Source organism: Chrysemys picta, chromosome 7, assembly GCF_011386835.1.
Source record: "Chrysemys picta bellii isolate R12L10 chromosome 7, ASM1138683v2, whole genome shotgun sequence".
Taxonomy (NCBI): Eukaryota; Metazoa; Chordata; order Testudines; family Emydidae; genus Chrysemys; species Chrysemys picta.
Genome location: NC_088797.1, coordinates 34,498,102 through 34,514,013, shown reverse-complemented (window position 1 = coordinate 34,514,013; position 15,912 = coordinate 34,498,102). Strand labels below are relative to the sequence as shown.

General features: G+C 58.1%; 1 protein-coding gene across 1 annotated transcript in view; it reads right to left on the bottom strand.

Annotated features, from left to right (window-relative positions):
- Positions 1–14,302, bottom strand: part of AHNAK (AHNAK nucleoprotein) — a 37,024-nt gene extending 22,722 nt beyond the window's left edge. Inside the window, exon 1 of the mRNA XM_065551170.1 lies at positions 14,064–14,302. The gene's annotated coding sequence lies outside the window, so the exon portion shown is untranslated. The remainder of the gene's footprint in view (positions 1–14,063) is intronic.
- Between the last annotated feature and the right edge of the window lie 1,610 nt (positions 14,303–15,912).

Sequence of the window (15,912 nt, the reverse complement as noted above, 5' to 3'; positions counted from 1 at the left end):
CGCCTGAATTCAGGAGCCAAAATTGCAACCAGAAGCATAATACAATGAAGGGAATGTTCCCCGGAGTGAGGTGCAACCTACAGACCACAGCCCCTTCTGGCTTTAAAATCTATAAGCGGTTGCTGCAGAGCTCAGAAATCAATGGAAGCAACCATGAAGCCGGAGATCTGGTGCTCAGGGCTGCCTGGGGAGCATGCAAGGCTAAAGTGGGGACTTCCCACCAGGAGAGCTGCCAAGATGCAAATCTAAAGGAGATTGTGGAATTGAGTAAGTCAAAGGCAGCCCAGATGTTTTGCTTAAAATCCAAAGAGAGGCAATAACGTTAATAACAATGCGAGGGGAGATCGGCTACCACAGAATCTGCTCTCAGATCCATGATGTTAGGCGCTGCTATGTCCTGCCTCCAACCACCTGTCCCAGCGTGCAGCCCCCTGGGACGCTGCACTCCTCCCTCTCCGTGAACTCCGCTGGAGAGGCCAAGGCTCAGCATCTCTCCAGCTCAGAGCCCTAGATACCACGGGCTGGATGCACCAGTCTCCTGTTGCCATCTGCAGGGCTGGTAGAACTTTGCATCGGTGGAAACAACTGCCCAAGCTGCAGAGAAGTGGGCCCAAAGTGTTTCCTTGTAAATCCACAACTCCTAAATGGCCACCAACGGGAGTCAGTCTGTGTCACCAAGGCACAGAGCTGTCTGGGGATTAACCTGCATCTGTGCTTAAAACAAAACCCACCATCCCCAGCTGCTCCTGAAGAACACAGATCTGAACAAGGAGTGTTCAAAAACATCACTAGGGAAAGGAATAGCAGCAGCTGTGCAACACATTGTCAAATGTAATCCTGATTGCCTCTCCCCTTTATCTGCCTCACCACCCTTGCCAGCCAGGGGCACTGGCCAGCTGGGTCTGGGAGCATCACAGGTAATATTCAGAGCCACTGGACAGCTTTCTAAAGGCAACTGCTTAAACCTGAGCCCCTCCCAGCTCCCCAAACCAGTCCCTGGGTCTCCAGTCCAGATGGACTTTCAATGCACTCCCCAAGTCAGGAGAAGGGCAGCCAAGGGCAGGAGGAACAGTGGCACCACTCACCATTCCAGCATTTACACATTTTTAAAACAATAATTTAAAGAAAAGTTAATGGGATGTGGTCAGGCAGGTTAGACCCACACTGGCTCCACCTCCCCGACTTAAAACTCAAACCGGGTGAGTCCTCCAGCATCTCAAACACCTGGGGAGGTGGGTTGTCTTTGCAAATCCATAGCCTTGTTGCAGGAAAATAGTAAATAAAAAAAATTTTAGTGGGTCACACACAATTTGTGTGTCAGGCTCCCTTTGTAACAAGAATGGTGTGTGCACACGCACTCACCCACACAGACCTGTGCACTGGCAAGGTGTGTGCACACCCACCTGTGCCTCCATTGCTATACATCATCCCATTCTGTCACCCTTCCGCTGGGCAGCACCTTACTCCAGGGTAGTGCACGGCTGTTCACAGACTATGCTGCTCTGCACTGTAAGGCGCTCAGATCTGGTACAAGCATCTTACTGGAGCTCTGACCACGCAGCAAAGCACCCGTCCGGGAGCCCTGCTGAAATGCAAACCAGTCTGCTCTGGGAGGAGCCGTGGAGCCAATGTCTGTTCTCAGGATCATGCTGTAAATCAGAGTCACCTGCACCATTCCCGCTTCCCTCCAGAGCCCAAAGATGACAGGAAAAAACTATGGCTGGCCAGGCCTGGCACATTGGCTGGTCCCAGAGCCCTGCGTTGAGATCATGCTCTAGAGCAGTGCTTCTCAAAGTCGGGCCGCCGCTTGTTCAGGGAAAGCCCCTGGCAGTCCGGGCCGGTTTGTGTACCTGCCGCATCTGCAGGTTCGGCCGATCATGGCTCCCACTGGCCATGGTTCGCCGCTCCAGGCCGATGGGGGCTGCAGGAAGCAGCGCGGGCCAAGGGATGTGCTGGCCACCACTTCCTGCCACCCCCATTGGCCTGGAACGGCGAACCGCGGCCAGTGGGAGCCGCGATCGACCGAACCTGCAGACGTGGCAGGTAAACAAACCGGCCCGGACCGCCAGGGGCTTTCCCTGAACAAGCATCAGACCAGCTTTGAGATAGGGTTACCATATTAAAACATTTAAAAAAGAGGACATTTAACGGGGCCCCGGCCCCACCCCTTCCCGGCCCCGCCCCAACTCTGCCCCTTCCCCTGAGCGCCCCGCATTCCCCCTCCTCCTCCCTCCCAGCCATGTGAAACAGCTGCCCGAGCACTACCGGCTTCACGGTTTGCCAGGCAGCCCCCAGACCTCCAGACCCTGCGCCCCCAGCAGGGCGCTTCCCCCCCCCGGGCTCCGGCTGCGCTGGGGAAGCGCCCAGCCGGGGGTGCAGGGTCTGAAGGTCTGGGGGCTGCCCGGCAAACCGTGAAGCCGGTAGCGCTCGGGCAGCTCGGCTCTTCAGCTACACAGAGCTGAGGTGTCTGGGGGGAGCAGCAGCAGCTGCTGTCGCCAGAGCCGCTCTAAGGTAAGCAGGGGACAGGGATGCCGGCAAAGCATTTTCCCGGACATGTTCGGCTTTTTGGCAATTCCCCCCAGACAGGGATTTGAGTACCAAAAAGCCGGACATGTCCGGGAAAATCCGGACGTATGGTAACCCTATTTGAGAAGCACTGCTCTAGAGCCCCAGAAAGGCTCTCACTACGCAGCCTGGTGGCTCTGCTATCCTGCAGGTTCATGCAGGGTGCCTGGACCGAGAGGCGATGTCTGCGTCGCACAGGGTCACACAGGCTGGAAACACTCAACTTGTTTGGTTTCTCAGTAATTTGGAAAACTGCAATGAAGTGGAGAACAAACTGGTTTGTTCCTCTCAGGTGGCTCAGGAGAGAGGCCTGTGGGGTGGGTGTGGAGGCCTCCGAAGTGACTCAGCGTGCACCAGGGCTGCTATGAATGGAGGGAGAGGCCAGAAGTCTCAGCCAGCCCTCCTGGGCCTTTCAGTCCCAGATGCCAGCCAGCACAGGGCCCAAAGTCCAGCCCATCTGGGATCAAAGCAGAGAAAGAATCGCACAGCCGGCTTGTTCTGCCCACTGGAGGAAAGGCCCCAATGGTCTGTGTGCCTAACCCTCCTCTCTCCCCCACCACACGCTACCTCCCAGCCCCACCCCACAGCTGCTGTCTTCCCCTCCCTGTAGGCCGTGCCCCTGCACTCCGCTCTGCGGGGTGATCTCCCAGCATTATGCTAAGCCTGGTGCTGAAGCACTGGGAGCCCTTGGGGGGCAGGGCACCTCCATATCATGGCATCTTATCCTGCCCATGGCAGCTATAGACAAAATGGCAGGGGAAAGGTTGGGGAGTCCTGTGCCCCCAGCAGGGCCAACAGGAGATTTCCCCAGGGAGCCTGGCGTGGAGAAGGCCTTAGGCCATGGTAATACTTGTAGCACCAACACCTGAGAGTTCAAAGCCCTATTCACCATGAAACAAGCGGTGGAGGAGTATCCAACTCCCACTAGGGCACTCACTACATGTCAGCTCCACCTCAGACCCGGCAAAGGCCAAGCTGCAAGAGGGGAAGGTTTCCAGTGAGCGCAAGAGCGCTTGCCCCTCCAGCCTGGCAAGGGGAAACCCCGCAGGCATCCTGCACAGCAATGCCAGCCATGTAGTCACCAAGCTGCTGGTGTTATTCTCAGGTTCACCACGTGTTTCAGCTCTCGTTATTTTTAGATGCATCTGCCCTGCACACAGGCCTTTCACTGGGCACACTCATACTCCGCGAGGAGAGCATTATTCCTCCCCTAGGCGAACAGTATGCACAGCAGCTGTGAAACAAAACCTCCCTCCAGAGTCTTGCTGGGCTTTGCAAAGGTAGTCTCTGTCCCTCCAGCTGCAGCTCCCCTACCCACGCGGACACACCTGGGCATACTGCGGTCCCTCTGCCTCACAGGAAAGGTGACAAAGGCTCAGCTCCTAACCCTGCCTCCCTTGGCTGTTGTGCGCATGTCAGACATTTCAGCTCCTCCTTCCACAAGTCCCAACCCCTGGAGAACCTCGCAAGCGACTGTCTTTATTTCCACCCAGGACTGTGAATGTTCAGATTCCAAAGAAACCCCCAGTGTCCCATCCTCCAGGGACAGGCAGCAGCCAGGCAGCTGGGGTGCTGAGACCATTGCCTATCACCCTGACCCACCCCGTTTCCTTGTGTTCCCCTCTTGGTCTGTCTGCATCCACCGGTCGTCCCCTGTCTTACACTTAGGGTGTGAGCTCTCGGAGGCAGGGACCGTTCTTTTGGTCTGTGTTTGTCCAGCAGCTAGCACAGTGGGGCCCTGGCCCCTGACTAGGGCTCCTGGCCCCTGACTAGGGCTCCAAGGTGCCTCCACAATACACATCCTACAGGAGAAACCTTCAGCAAGGGGAGGCTAAAGGCAGGAAAATGCTTCAGCAACTGTGTGTCTGTTTTAGCTTCCGACTTCAAGCAGAGAGAAAACTGGCTGCGAAAGGATTGTGATCCCTTGTCCCCAGGGAAAGGGTCTCTGCCCCAGCAGCCAGGCACAGGGACAGCAGGACAGCTGGAGTTCTTGATGGCTCCCAGTTAAGGCCAGGAAGGTTCCTGAGGATTCCTTCCGTTCGGCAAAGGACGAGCCTGAAGCACAGGGCTCCTCGCCTCTAGATTCTAAAGTGGCCAGAACAGAACTTGAAAGGCAGGAGCAGGGGACTTATCCTGGTGTCTCCTGGTATCGATTCCAACAGGGAGAAGCAGAGGCAGGGAGCAAAGCTAGGAAGCTCTGGGCCTAGGGAGACTAACCTGTCATCCCTGCTGTGGCATCACAGCCCAGATCATGGAAGAAGCCGAGACCTTCCTGCAGGATTTGATGGCCCAGGCAGCCCCAAGTTGGGATGGGTGGCACCCCCGACCCAGGACATTATTCCTCCCCGTATTGCAGAGCTAGGTCTGAGATGGCTCTGGGTGTGCAGACTGCATGGTCCCACTCTGTGCTCATCCAGTGGCACACACACGAGACTCAGCCCAGCCCGGCCTCATCACTTCTCTGTTCTTGCACTCAGGTGTCTGCTCAAGGGCCAGTTCCACTCCAGGTCACGGCCGCCTTCACTCCTCCCCCATCTCCAGGCCTTTGGAAAGAGGGAGCAGCTTGTGACCGAGCTGCTGTGCAGCACGGCTGTGCGCACCCAGACAGCTGCCCCACCCTCCCCCAGAGGCAGCTGCATTTCTCAGCTGGGTGACAGGATCCCTCTGCATTGGTTAGTTATATGTGCAAAGAGCTGGCTTCACAGCTGGCTGATGGCAAACAAGAGAGGCTGCTGCCAGGCCCACGTAATCCCTGCTTCAGGGGTTTCCTCCAGACTTCAGTAATCCTTAAGGTCCTCTCCTCAGCACCTCCATGGGCTGAAACCCTGCCTGCTGCATAGCCAGGTCTTTACACCAATTCGCTCCAAACATACTGAGATAATCATCCCCAGGCCTCAAGAAAGAGGAGAGCTGCACTCTGCTCCCAGACCAGGGGATAATCTATGATCCCAGGCCACTGGTCAGCACCTCCAGCCTCCAATCTGCAATCAGGAAGGGTCCCAGGCAGCCACCTCCAGAGCTCCAGCTGCCATCACCATCCAAACCATCTCCAGGAGAGGGAGGACTGAGACTGGAGGCAGACCAGAAACAGTTAGGTGTCTAGCACACACAGAGCGTGGGGAAGGCACATGGCAGCAAGAGCACTAATCCCCTAAGGCCCACTGGACACTGTCAGTTACTGTTGTGTGCACAGAGACGATGGGCTGACGCAATCCCAAACTTCCACTCAGGACACAAAGGGAAGATCTGCTGAGCGAAGCTGGGGCTGCAGTGGCAGCTAATCTCAGAAAATCCATGGTCAGCACACAATCAGACAGGTGACCTTTGCCAGCCTCGGTGGAGACCGAGCAGAGATTTCACAGGGTGAGTGAGGCAGATTCCAAGTTCAGCACCAAGCCACAAATGCATCCCCTCTGCTCCAGCACAGCACCCGAGAACTCCTGTGCCAAGCAATGGCAGCATTCCCTCTGTCGTGGCGCACACACATATGGCAGCATCCCCTCCGTCATGGTGCACACACATTGTTAAACAATGTTCTATACAGTTTGAGACCTTTAAAACAAAGCTCTGTGGTTTTCACTCTTCCTGTGCTAAAGCCTTGAATGTAGAATCCTCCATGCTACACCCCTGTGGCAGCAGGACACATGTTGGGCTATCCACATAAGTGCCACTGGGCCACTGCACACACCCAGCATCCAACTACCCACCCCGGTAGCTCCCACTCTGCAGCCTCTCAGCTGGGGAAAGATAAAGGCTCAAAAACTCACTTGGGGAGATTCCTGCTCCCCCATGTCCTCTCATGCAGCCCCTTCAGGCTGAGTCTCTGCTGGCCCCTCAGCCAACTGAACCTACAGACTCTGCAGGGCAAGGGGTGCGACACCACATGGCTGCCCTAAGCAAGGAAACTCGTGCTGTGGTGGCGGCAGGTGACCAGTGACCCTCCCAGGCTCTTGTGAGCAAGGCCGGCTGCTGTAACACAGCCTGTGCTAGAATGCTGCCCCGCAGCACCGCCAGCCCAGACACCCAGGGTCCTGTTCTGGACACCCTGCCCCCACAGTCTGTTTGATCTGTGGAGACTGGCATTATCCCAGGTCAGGATGCCACTCCCTCTGGCAGAGCCGCTCTGCTTCATACCGACTTAATTGTACATGGCAGCAAACACAGATAAATGGCTCCTGCAGCCAGTTCTCAGGAGATTCTCCATCCATCTCCTCCCCAGAGTGTTCCTCCAGCTACATCAAGGGTGGTCACATCCCATCACACCCGCGCACTGGGGTGCGCATGTGGGCACACACTCACACATGCATGCACACACGTATCCCCAGACAGGTGCATACACACGCACAGACAGATGTATGTGTGCACACCCACACAGACCGAGGGACGCGTGCATACAAACCCAGAGATAGCTGTACACGGGTGCCCACACAGACAGATGTACGTGCGTGCACACCCCCAGAGACAGAAGTATGCACCCACCCACAGATGCACAGAAACATATACAGTGAGGTGTACGCGCATGCACACACACAAATGTACACATGTGCGCACACACCCAGAGACAGATGAATGTGCCCACCCACACACATAGATATGCACATGCTCACACACCCACATGTGCACAACCAGACCGATGCACAAACAGAGATGGGCACAAGAAGGAAAATAAAGAATGAGCCCAGGAATGAGGAGATAGACAGGACAAGAAGGGCAAAGGTGGGTGCTGGAGGGCACTGAAGAAGCTGTTCTGGCGTCGAGGAAGGAGCCAGGGATGACACGCCCCATATGGCAGCAAGCAGAGGTGGGAGCACCCACCATTGCCCACCAGTGACACATTTCTAGCTCTGCTGCCCACCGAGGTTGGCAGGCTATTGTGAAGTCCGCTCCCGCCCAGCCGCTCCATGGCGCATGCGGAAGTCCTTCTGTGCTCTTTGCCCAGCGCCCTGCAGATTTCACACATCCATCTTCGGGTGTGACTGCGAGGGGTGCTGGGCCGAGAACAATGCGCCGCTTTGCTCTCAGCTTGGGACTGGCCTCTGTGAACAAGTGGGCGCCTGTGTTCCCCAGGGACACACTGCTCTTTCCAATTAGTGCCGAGAGTGAAAGGGGGGTGGCTTGTGCGGGAGGCAGAGCAGGAGCCCTCACCAGAGCCCTTGGAACAGCGCCACATCCCTGGTGAGTTAAATAACACCAGAAAGTCACATGACTGCCTTCGAAATCCAGTTACTGACCCAGCCCAGCACATTGGCTCCAACCACATCAGCATCTGGATCACGAGGCACCCTCTGATTTTCTCTCTATCACCATAGTGACCCATCCATCCAGCCTCCTTACGTGCCCATCTAGCTCTCTATCCCCATTACCCCCCTCCATCTATCCATCCATCCAGGCATCCCCACACAGCTCACTCTTTGTGGGTTTTATTCTGCTGCCCATCACCCTCGTATCTGAGTACCTGCCACGTAAAATCAATAGTGGGCTTCATGAAGTCTCTGGAGAGTAGGGCTGGAGCAGTGGAGAAGGGTGCGGAGTCTGGGCCTTGGAAGAAGTGGGCTCAAATCTCTGTGCCACGACAGACTTGCTGTGGGACCTTGGCCAAGTGGCTCTCTCTGGGCCTTGATTCCCACCTGCCCAATGGGGATAACAGCAAGGGTGTGAGGGGATAAATACAGTGTAGCCCAGATGCTACAGGGACAGGTAAGTCTCTAAGGGCACTTCTCTATTTGGGGGGGTGGGGAATATTCTGCCTAGTGTTGGTGGATTTTTCTGCATCCAAAGAGAATGGGGAAGTGAGGGCACAACGGAGGGGTCACAACAAGAGACCAGCCACTGGCTTTCCAAAGAGAAGGGATCCCCCTGGCAGCAGGAAAGACTCAGAGGGAGACTCCACCCTGTGCACAAACATCGAGTGCATCATGCCAGCAGGCCTGTGCCAATGCAGCCAGCTTCTTGTTTCCCAGAGGGGCCCAGAGCACAGGTTGCTGGGGCAGGCTAACAGTTCTGGTGCCTGCAAGCAGGGCAGAGTCACCCTAAACAGCTGGCAGGGTGGGAATCAGGGGAGGACGCACTATCCAGAATTCCTACTCTCTGCTGGCCACAGAGAGTGACTACTGGCCAAGGCCTTGCTGGGCCTCAGCTTACCCTTTCCTCTTGATTACTTTCCTCCCGACCTAGGAAGCAGGAGCCAGAGACCGCTGGGAATGGAGAGGGCGCTGAGCCAGCCCAAGGGTTAACACACAACTGGTTCCCCAAGCATACAAATGAGAAAGAGGTTCCACGCAAGCCCCGATACACCTCTCACCCCACCCCAAACCCCCCATGCACACACCCCCATACACACACCCCAAACCCCTACACACACACCAACCCTCCCACACACACCCAAAACCCTCCTGCACACACCCTGAATCCTTAGTAACACACACTATCAATCCTTACGCACTCCACCACCACTAGGCTCCACAAATGCACACACCTCCAAACCCACTCCCCCCTCAACACCATTGCCAGCTCCCCACTCCACACACACACACTACTGCGATAGTCATTTATATAAGAACTTAGACTGACACACACACCCATGCTGTGGTGATAGGTGCCTAGATAAGAACGTGGCTAGACCCTTATACACACATATACACACACACTTTGTTGCTCTCACTTGTTGCAGCTTGTCTCACGTTTTGATGGCAAGCTCTCCAGGGCAGGGAACGGGCCTTTATTTCATTTGTCTGTGTAACACCCCGTGAGTTTATGGGTGCTGCAGAAACCATAGTAATTGCTCCTGGGGCTGGCGCTTCCCACAGCACCTAGCTATTTACCTAACCATGTTACAACACTGGGGCAAGCCCACGCAGAGAGATCAGTGCAATACGAATCTGAAGCAGCAAGGGAGCTGCGGCCTCTGCCTGTTACGCCCGAGTTCCCAGAACCAGAGCGGGAGCAGGGGGTGATGAGAGAGGACACCTGGCTCCTCCTATGCCCCCTTGTGTGTTCCACCATGTCTCATCTATCTCTCACACTGGTAAGTCTGCTTGGAAGGGCCCCTGAATTACCTCTCATCAAGCCCTGTCCCCCATTTCCATGAGCTGTGAAAGCCAGGCAGCTTCCAGAGTCTGTCCCATGCCATATCGTGCTGCCTTTGTGCCCACTGGGCAGCTTCCTGGTATTTCTTACCCGCCATAGAGCAGCCTGGGCACCCAGACCGCTGCCCTCAGAACAAAGAGTCCATCGTCCAGGAGCGCTGGAACAATTTGTATAGTGGGGGTGCTGAGAGCCACTAAACCAAACTGTAAACACTGTGTATGATGGAAACCACTTCAAGCCAGGGGGAGTCCACCTAGTTCCATGCCATCGTCTAGCACAGGGGTGAGCAAACTACGGCCCGCAGGCCACACCTGGCCCACCAGCCAATTTAATCCAGCCCTCGAGCTCCCGCTGGGGAGCAGGGTCTGGGGCTTGCCCCACTCCTGCACTCCAGCTGGGGAGCGGGGTCGGGGGCCACTCTGCACGCACGTGCCGCAGCTCCTGGAAGCAGTGGCATGTCCCCCTCCGGCTCTTACGTTTAGGGGCAGCCAGGGGATTCCGCACGTGGCCCCATCTGCAGGCGCTGCCCCCGCAGCTCCCACTGGCCGGGAACTGCGGCCAATGGGAGCTGCAAGGGCAGCGCCTGCGGACGGGGCAGCGCGCAGAGCTGCTTGGTCGCGCCTCCACGTAGGAGCTGAAGGGGGGACATGGCTGCTGCTTCCAGGAGCTGCTTGAAGTAAGCGCTGCCCAAAGCCTGCATCCCTGACCCCCTCCCATGCCCCAACCCCCTGCCCCAGCCCTGATCCCCCTCGCACCCTCCAAACCCCTCAGTTCCAGCCTGGAGCACCCTTCTACACCCCAAGCCCCTCATCCCCAGCCCCATCCCAGAGTCCGCACCCCCAGCCGGAGCCCTCACCTCTCCTGCACCCTGCCCCAATCCAGAGCCCCTACCCGCATCCTGATCTCCTCATTTCTGGCCCCACCCCAGAGTCCGAACCCCCAGCCAGAGCTCTCACCCACCCTCCCACCCGTACCCCGGCCCCAGCCCTGATCCCCCTCCCGCCTTCCAAACCCCTCATCCCAGCCTGGAGCACCCTTCTACACCCCAAATCCCTCACCCCCACCCCAAAGCCCGCACCCCCAGCCGGAGCCCTCACCTCTCCTGCACCCTGCCCCAATCCAGAGCCCCTACCCGCATCCTGATCTCCTCATTTCTGGCCCCACCCCGGAATCGAACCCCCAGCCAGAGCTCTCACCCACCCTCCCACCCGTACCCCGGCCCCAGCCCTGATCCCCCTCCCGCCTTCCAAACCCCTCATCCCAGCCTGGAGCACCCTTCTACACCCCAAATCCCTCACCCCCACCCCAGAGCCCACACCTCCAGCCAGAGTCCTCACACACACTACCGCACCCCAACCCCAATTTCGTGAGCATTCATGGCCTGTGATTCAATTTCCATACCCAGATGTGGCCCTCGGGCCAAAAATTTTGCCCACCCCGGTCTAGCACATCTCCCTCTACACACAACCCCCACCACCACGGCCTCGCCTGGAGAAGATGGTCTCATGCCAGCTGGGGGAATACACACTGCCCCCGGCCCCGATCAGTTTGCCACATGCTTCCAGGGGGTGCAGGGACAGCTAAGCCACCTTGACTCTTGCAAACACCAAGTACAAGATTATACATGTAGCTACCCAAGTCCCTCTGTAAATAAGTGTATTGCCTAATAATAGGCCTAGGCACAAAAGAGCTGCAAGGGGATCATGGAAACATATTGTAACTTCTAACAGCCTCGCCCCTCCTTCCCCCGCACACGCACACACACAAACTCTGTACGGCTCGCAGGCCTCCTGACACTCTTTGCAAACTGCCTCAGTGTCATAAGACCACACCGAACAGTCCAGCTCCTATTACAGGGGGTGGGATACCCGGCTGGAAGAGGGACCCTGAGCTGCTCAGAGAACTCTAGGCCACAAGTCAAGCTTTTCTGCAACAGCCCCTCTCTGTCACTGACTCTGCCCCACTGCTCTCTCTTCACCTCTCTCAGTGCCCCCTTCTCTCAAGCAACCACCATGGTGGGGGACTGTCTGCTTGTCCCTTCTGTGCCCCTAGACCCCAGCTCAGCACCAACATACTAATTAGTGTCCTCTGGAAAAACATCCCCAGTGCCTGTAATAAAAATAAAAATAACAGCTCTCTAGCCCCTGGCACTCAGAGGGCTAACGGCACTTTATGACTCTTAGCCAAGCCCCACTTGTGAGCTAGTGCAGAGCTGCCACACTCATTTTAATGATGGCCAAACTGAGGAACAGAGCAGTTGATATATTTTGGACTAGAATCCAGGAGTTCAGACTGTCAGACACATGCTCTAACCACTAGATACAACTCCCTTCCCACGCTGAGAATAGAACCCAGGTGTCCTGCTCCCAGGCCCCCTGCTCTAACCCTTTACACCCCACTTCCCTCCCAGAGCTGGGGAAAGAACCCAAGAGTCCTGGCTCCCAGCCTGACTCTCATCCAGTAGGCCCCTCCCAAATACACCAGTGTTCAGAAGACTGAAGTTACATCTCCCCAAGCTTCAAAAGCCTCAAGAAGAGCTTGTCATTTTATAGACTCCTGGATTTCCAAACCCGCAAGGGCCATACTGCTCATCTAATCTGACCTCAATAGGACAGGCCAGAGAATTCCACCCAGTAATCTCGCCCTCCAGGGAATGGTACCTCCAGCAAAGAGCGGGTTCCCCACAAGTCCTCCCCATAGCGAGTGACAGCTGAAACGCAAATTATCACTTGGTGCTTAGGCGACCCAGCTGACAACCCACAGGAACCACGGCATCAACTCCTGAACTCCTGGCTGCCCTGCACAGAGTTCTCCATCTAACAGTCACACATCAGACCTGTCTGTCTGATACCTCCATTTCAGTCTGTCCATCTCTCCAGGCCTTTGGGCCCCACTCATCTCCAGTTTCCCAGCCCAAGTACAAACTGATCCCTGACTTCCAAATACAACTGTCTCTCTGCACAAAAAACAAGTCCCTATGAATTGAACTTGGAGCCCGCTACCAGCCATTCTGGGCCCTTTGCCACAGGAAACATGGAGTTAAAACTTGAGTGTCAACAACATTCAAATAAACTTTTGTAGCGAGTGGAGCCCGAAACAAGCTGCCAGGCCCGGAGCAACAGAACGGGAGGGGGACCCGGGTCCTTCTCTCCCTGTGAGTGAGGCACAAAGGGACTGGCCCTTCAATCGAGGGCTGGGTCAGTGACCAAAAAGGGGTTGTGACGGCCCCACAGGCTGCACCAAGGCAACATAGCGCTGCTCCAAACTGGCAGAGAAGGTGCCACACCCTGAGCACAACTAAGCGCAGCGCCTGAGCTACCCCCCCACCCCGCAGTGCCCGGAAACCACAGACCTGGGGCTCATCAGCACCCTGCAGGCTTCCCTACCCCACAGCCACGCGAGTTCCCCAGCCCGGCTCAGAGCTCCCCAGAGGGCACCATGCGCTCCAGGGGTGGACGCATGTTACAAGATTGGGGGGCGCTTTGCTCCCAGACTTGAGCAGGGACACAGTTCTTCTCCCACCCCTGCACACACACACCCTGTGCCTCTCACAGGCCTGCCACTGGCGACGCCTGGTTTGAATTAGTCACTCTTTCCAACCACCACATTCCACAGGCGGCTGGAGCGGGTCCAGTGCAGGGGTCCCCACCCATCAGGAGAGGGGGGGCTCAGGACAGCTCCAGCACCATGGCTGCATGGCCACTCAGCAAAGCTCCCCAGAGCAGATTTCAGGCTCTGCAGGCTCCAGCCCCCTACCAAACTGCCCCCAGCCCGAGCCTGGAGCAAGAGAAACTTCAACACGCCCTGTATACAACCACCACCTACACACACACCCTGTACACAAACCCTGCCTATACACATCCCATATACATCCCCCTGCATGCATGCCCCATATACAGTCCCTGCCTACATACACCCCATATACCCACACTCATATGCATGCCCCATATACAACCCCCGCCAATATACACACACACCTCTACACACCTCAGATGCAACCCCACCTATATACACCTCATAAACACACCTCATATGCAAACGCCAGCTATATACAGCCTATATACAACCCCCCACAAATTCCCCCCATACAGCCCCCTCACAGCCCCAGTTTTCACACACCCCTACACACCCAGCCCCTCCCTCACACACACGCCCCCTGCAGCTGCGGGGACTTTTACCCCCCTGTCGCCCGCCCCCCCAGGCGCAGCGCCCCCAGGGCTCTCAGCGCCAGACCCGACCCGGTCCGGTCCGGTCCCACCCTACGTGCAGCGAAGGCTCCAGCTCCCGGGACACCAGACGGGCGCGAATCTCCAGCCCGGGAGGAGGCAGAAAGTTCCGCCGGCCCGGCCCCAGGTTCGGTGCCAAGGGCGGGTCCCCTGTGGCCAAGCGCGCCCGGAGCCGCTGGTCCCTACCTGCGGGTCAGTGGCTCTCAGCTCCCCGGTACAGCCATGCCTGGCAGGGTCCCGGTACTCCCCAGCCCCGAGCCCGCTCCCGGATTCCTGGCGGCGGTGGCTGCTCCCTGGCACGCAGGGTCCGGTCCTGTCCCGGCGGCGGAGCGCACGAAGTGGACGCCGCTCGGCGCAGGGCTGGGCTCTTGTAACTCAGCCCGGGCTGGGTGTGTCTCTCCCCTTCCCAGAGCCGCGCTGCTGGGAGGGAGGGACCAAGAGCCAAGCCAGCCTCGAGCAGAGCGAGCGAGTCACCCTGCCGAGCCGGGTCGCGCTGGGATCCCGGCCGTGCCCGGGGGCGCACACCCCGGCCAGCCCTCCCCCCCCCCCCCCATGCCCAGGTGCGCCCCGGCATTGGCATACCCCAGGACAGCAGCACCCTGCTCGGGTCCCCGGGCTGAGAGCCCCTCCCACGGCCAGACATGCACCCACCTCCCCAGAAAAGCCCTCCCTCCCCGCTGGGGGCCCAAGCCTGAACCCCTGAAAAACTAGAGCAAGCTGGCCCAGAGGGTTAGACTTGTGCCACCCCCTCCTGCCCTGTGGGCTCCACCTCCCCGGATCAGAGGGCTGAACAAGAACCTGGCTGTGACTCTCCCTGCCTGGGCACCCATCAGACTGAGCTCCACTCCCCTGTTCTGGGCGTGAGAGCTGCTCACAGAGAAAAACCACAAAAAATCCAGAGACCCAGCTAAGGTTAGCACCTTCCTCCCCATCCCACACACCCTGCCTGCACCAAACTCCACACACCCACATGAAAAGAGGGCACAACTGCACCGAGAAAAGGGGCTGCAAACCTGCTACAAGATGGCCCCAGGAACAATCAGCCCCCAGACACAACTGCGTCCCCTCTGCTCCAGCATAGCACCCGGCACCTCCAGCCTCCAGCCTCGACTGCGTCCCCTCTGCTCCAGCACAGCACCCGGCACCTCCAGCCATGACTGCATCCCCTCTGCTCCAGCACAGCACCCAGGAACCTCCAGCCCCCAGCCACGACTGTGTCCCCTCTGCTCCAGCATAGCACCCGGCACCTCCAGCCTCAACTGCGTCCCCTCTGCTCCAGCACAGCACCCGGGAACCTCCAGCCTCGACTGCGTCCCCTCTGCTCCAGCACAGCACCCGGGAACCTCCAGCCCCCAGCCACGACTGTGTCCCCTCTGCTCCAGCACAGCACCCGGGAACCTCCAGCCCCAGACACGACTGCGTCCCCTCTGCTCCAGCACAGCACTCGGTACCTCCAGCCTCGACTGCGTCCCCTCTGCTCCAGCACAGCACCTGGAACCTCCAGCCCCCAGACACAACTGCGTCCCCTCTGCTCCAGCACAGCACCCAGGAACCTCCAGCCCCCAGCCACCACTGTGTCCCCTCTGCTCCAGCACAGCACCCAGGAACCTCCAGCCCCAGCCTCGACTCCATCCCCTCTGCTCCAGCACAGCACCCGGGAACCTCCAGCCCCCAGCCTCGACTGCGTCCCCTCTGCTCCAGCACAGCCCTCGGCACCTCCAGCCCCCAGCCACCACTGTGTCCCCTCTGCTCCAGCACAGCACCCGGGAACCTCCAGCCCCCAGCCTCGACTGCATCCCCTCTGCTCCAGCACAGCACCCGGGAACCTCCAGCCCCCAGCCACGACTGTGTCCCCTCTGCTCCAGCATAGCACCCGGCACCTCCAGCCTCAACTGCGTCCCCTCTGCTCCAGCACAGCACCCGGGAACCTCCAGCCTCGACTGCGTCCCCTCTGCTCCAGCACAGCACCCGGGAACCTCCAGCCCCCAGCCACCACTGTGTCCCCTCTGCTCCAGCACAGCACCCGGGAACCTCC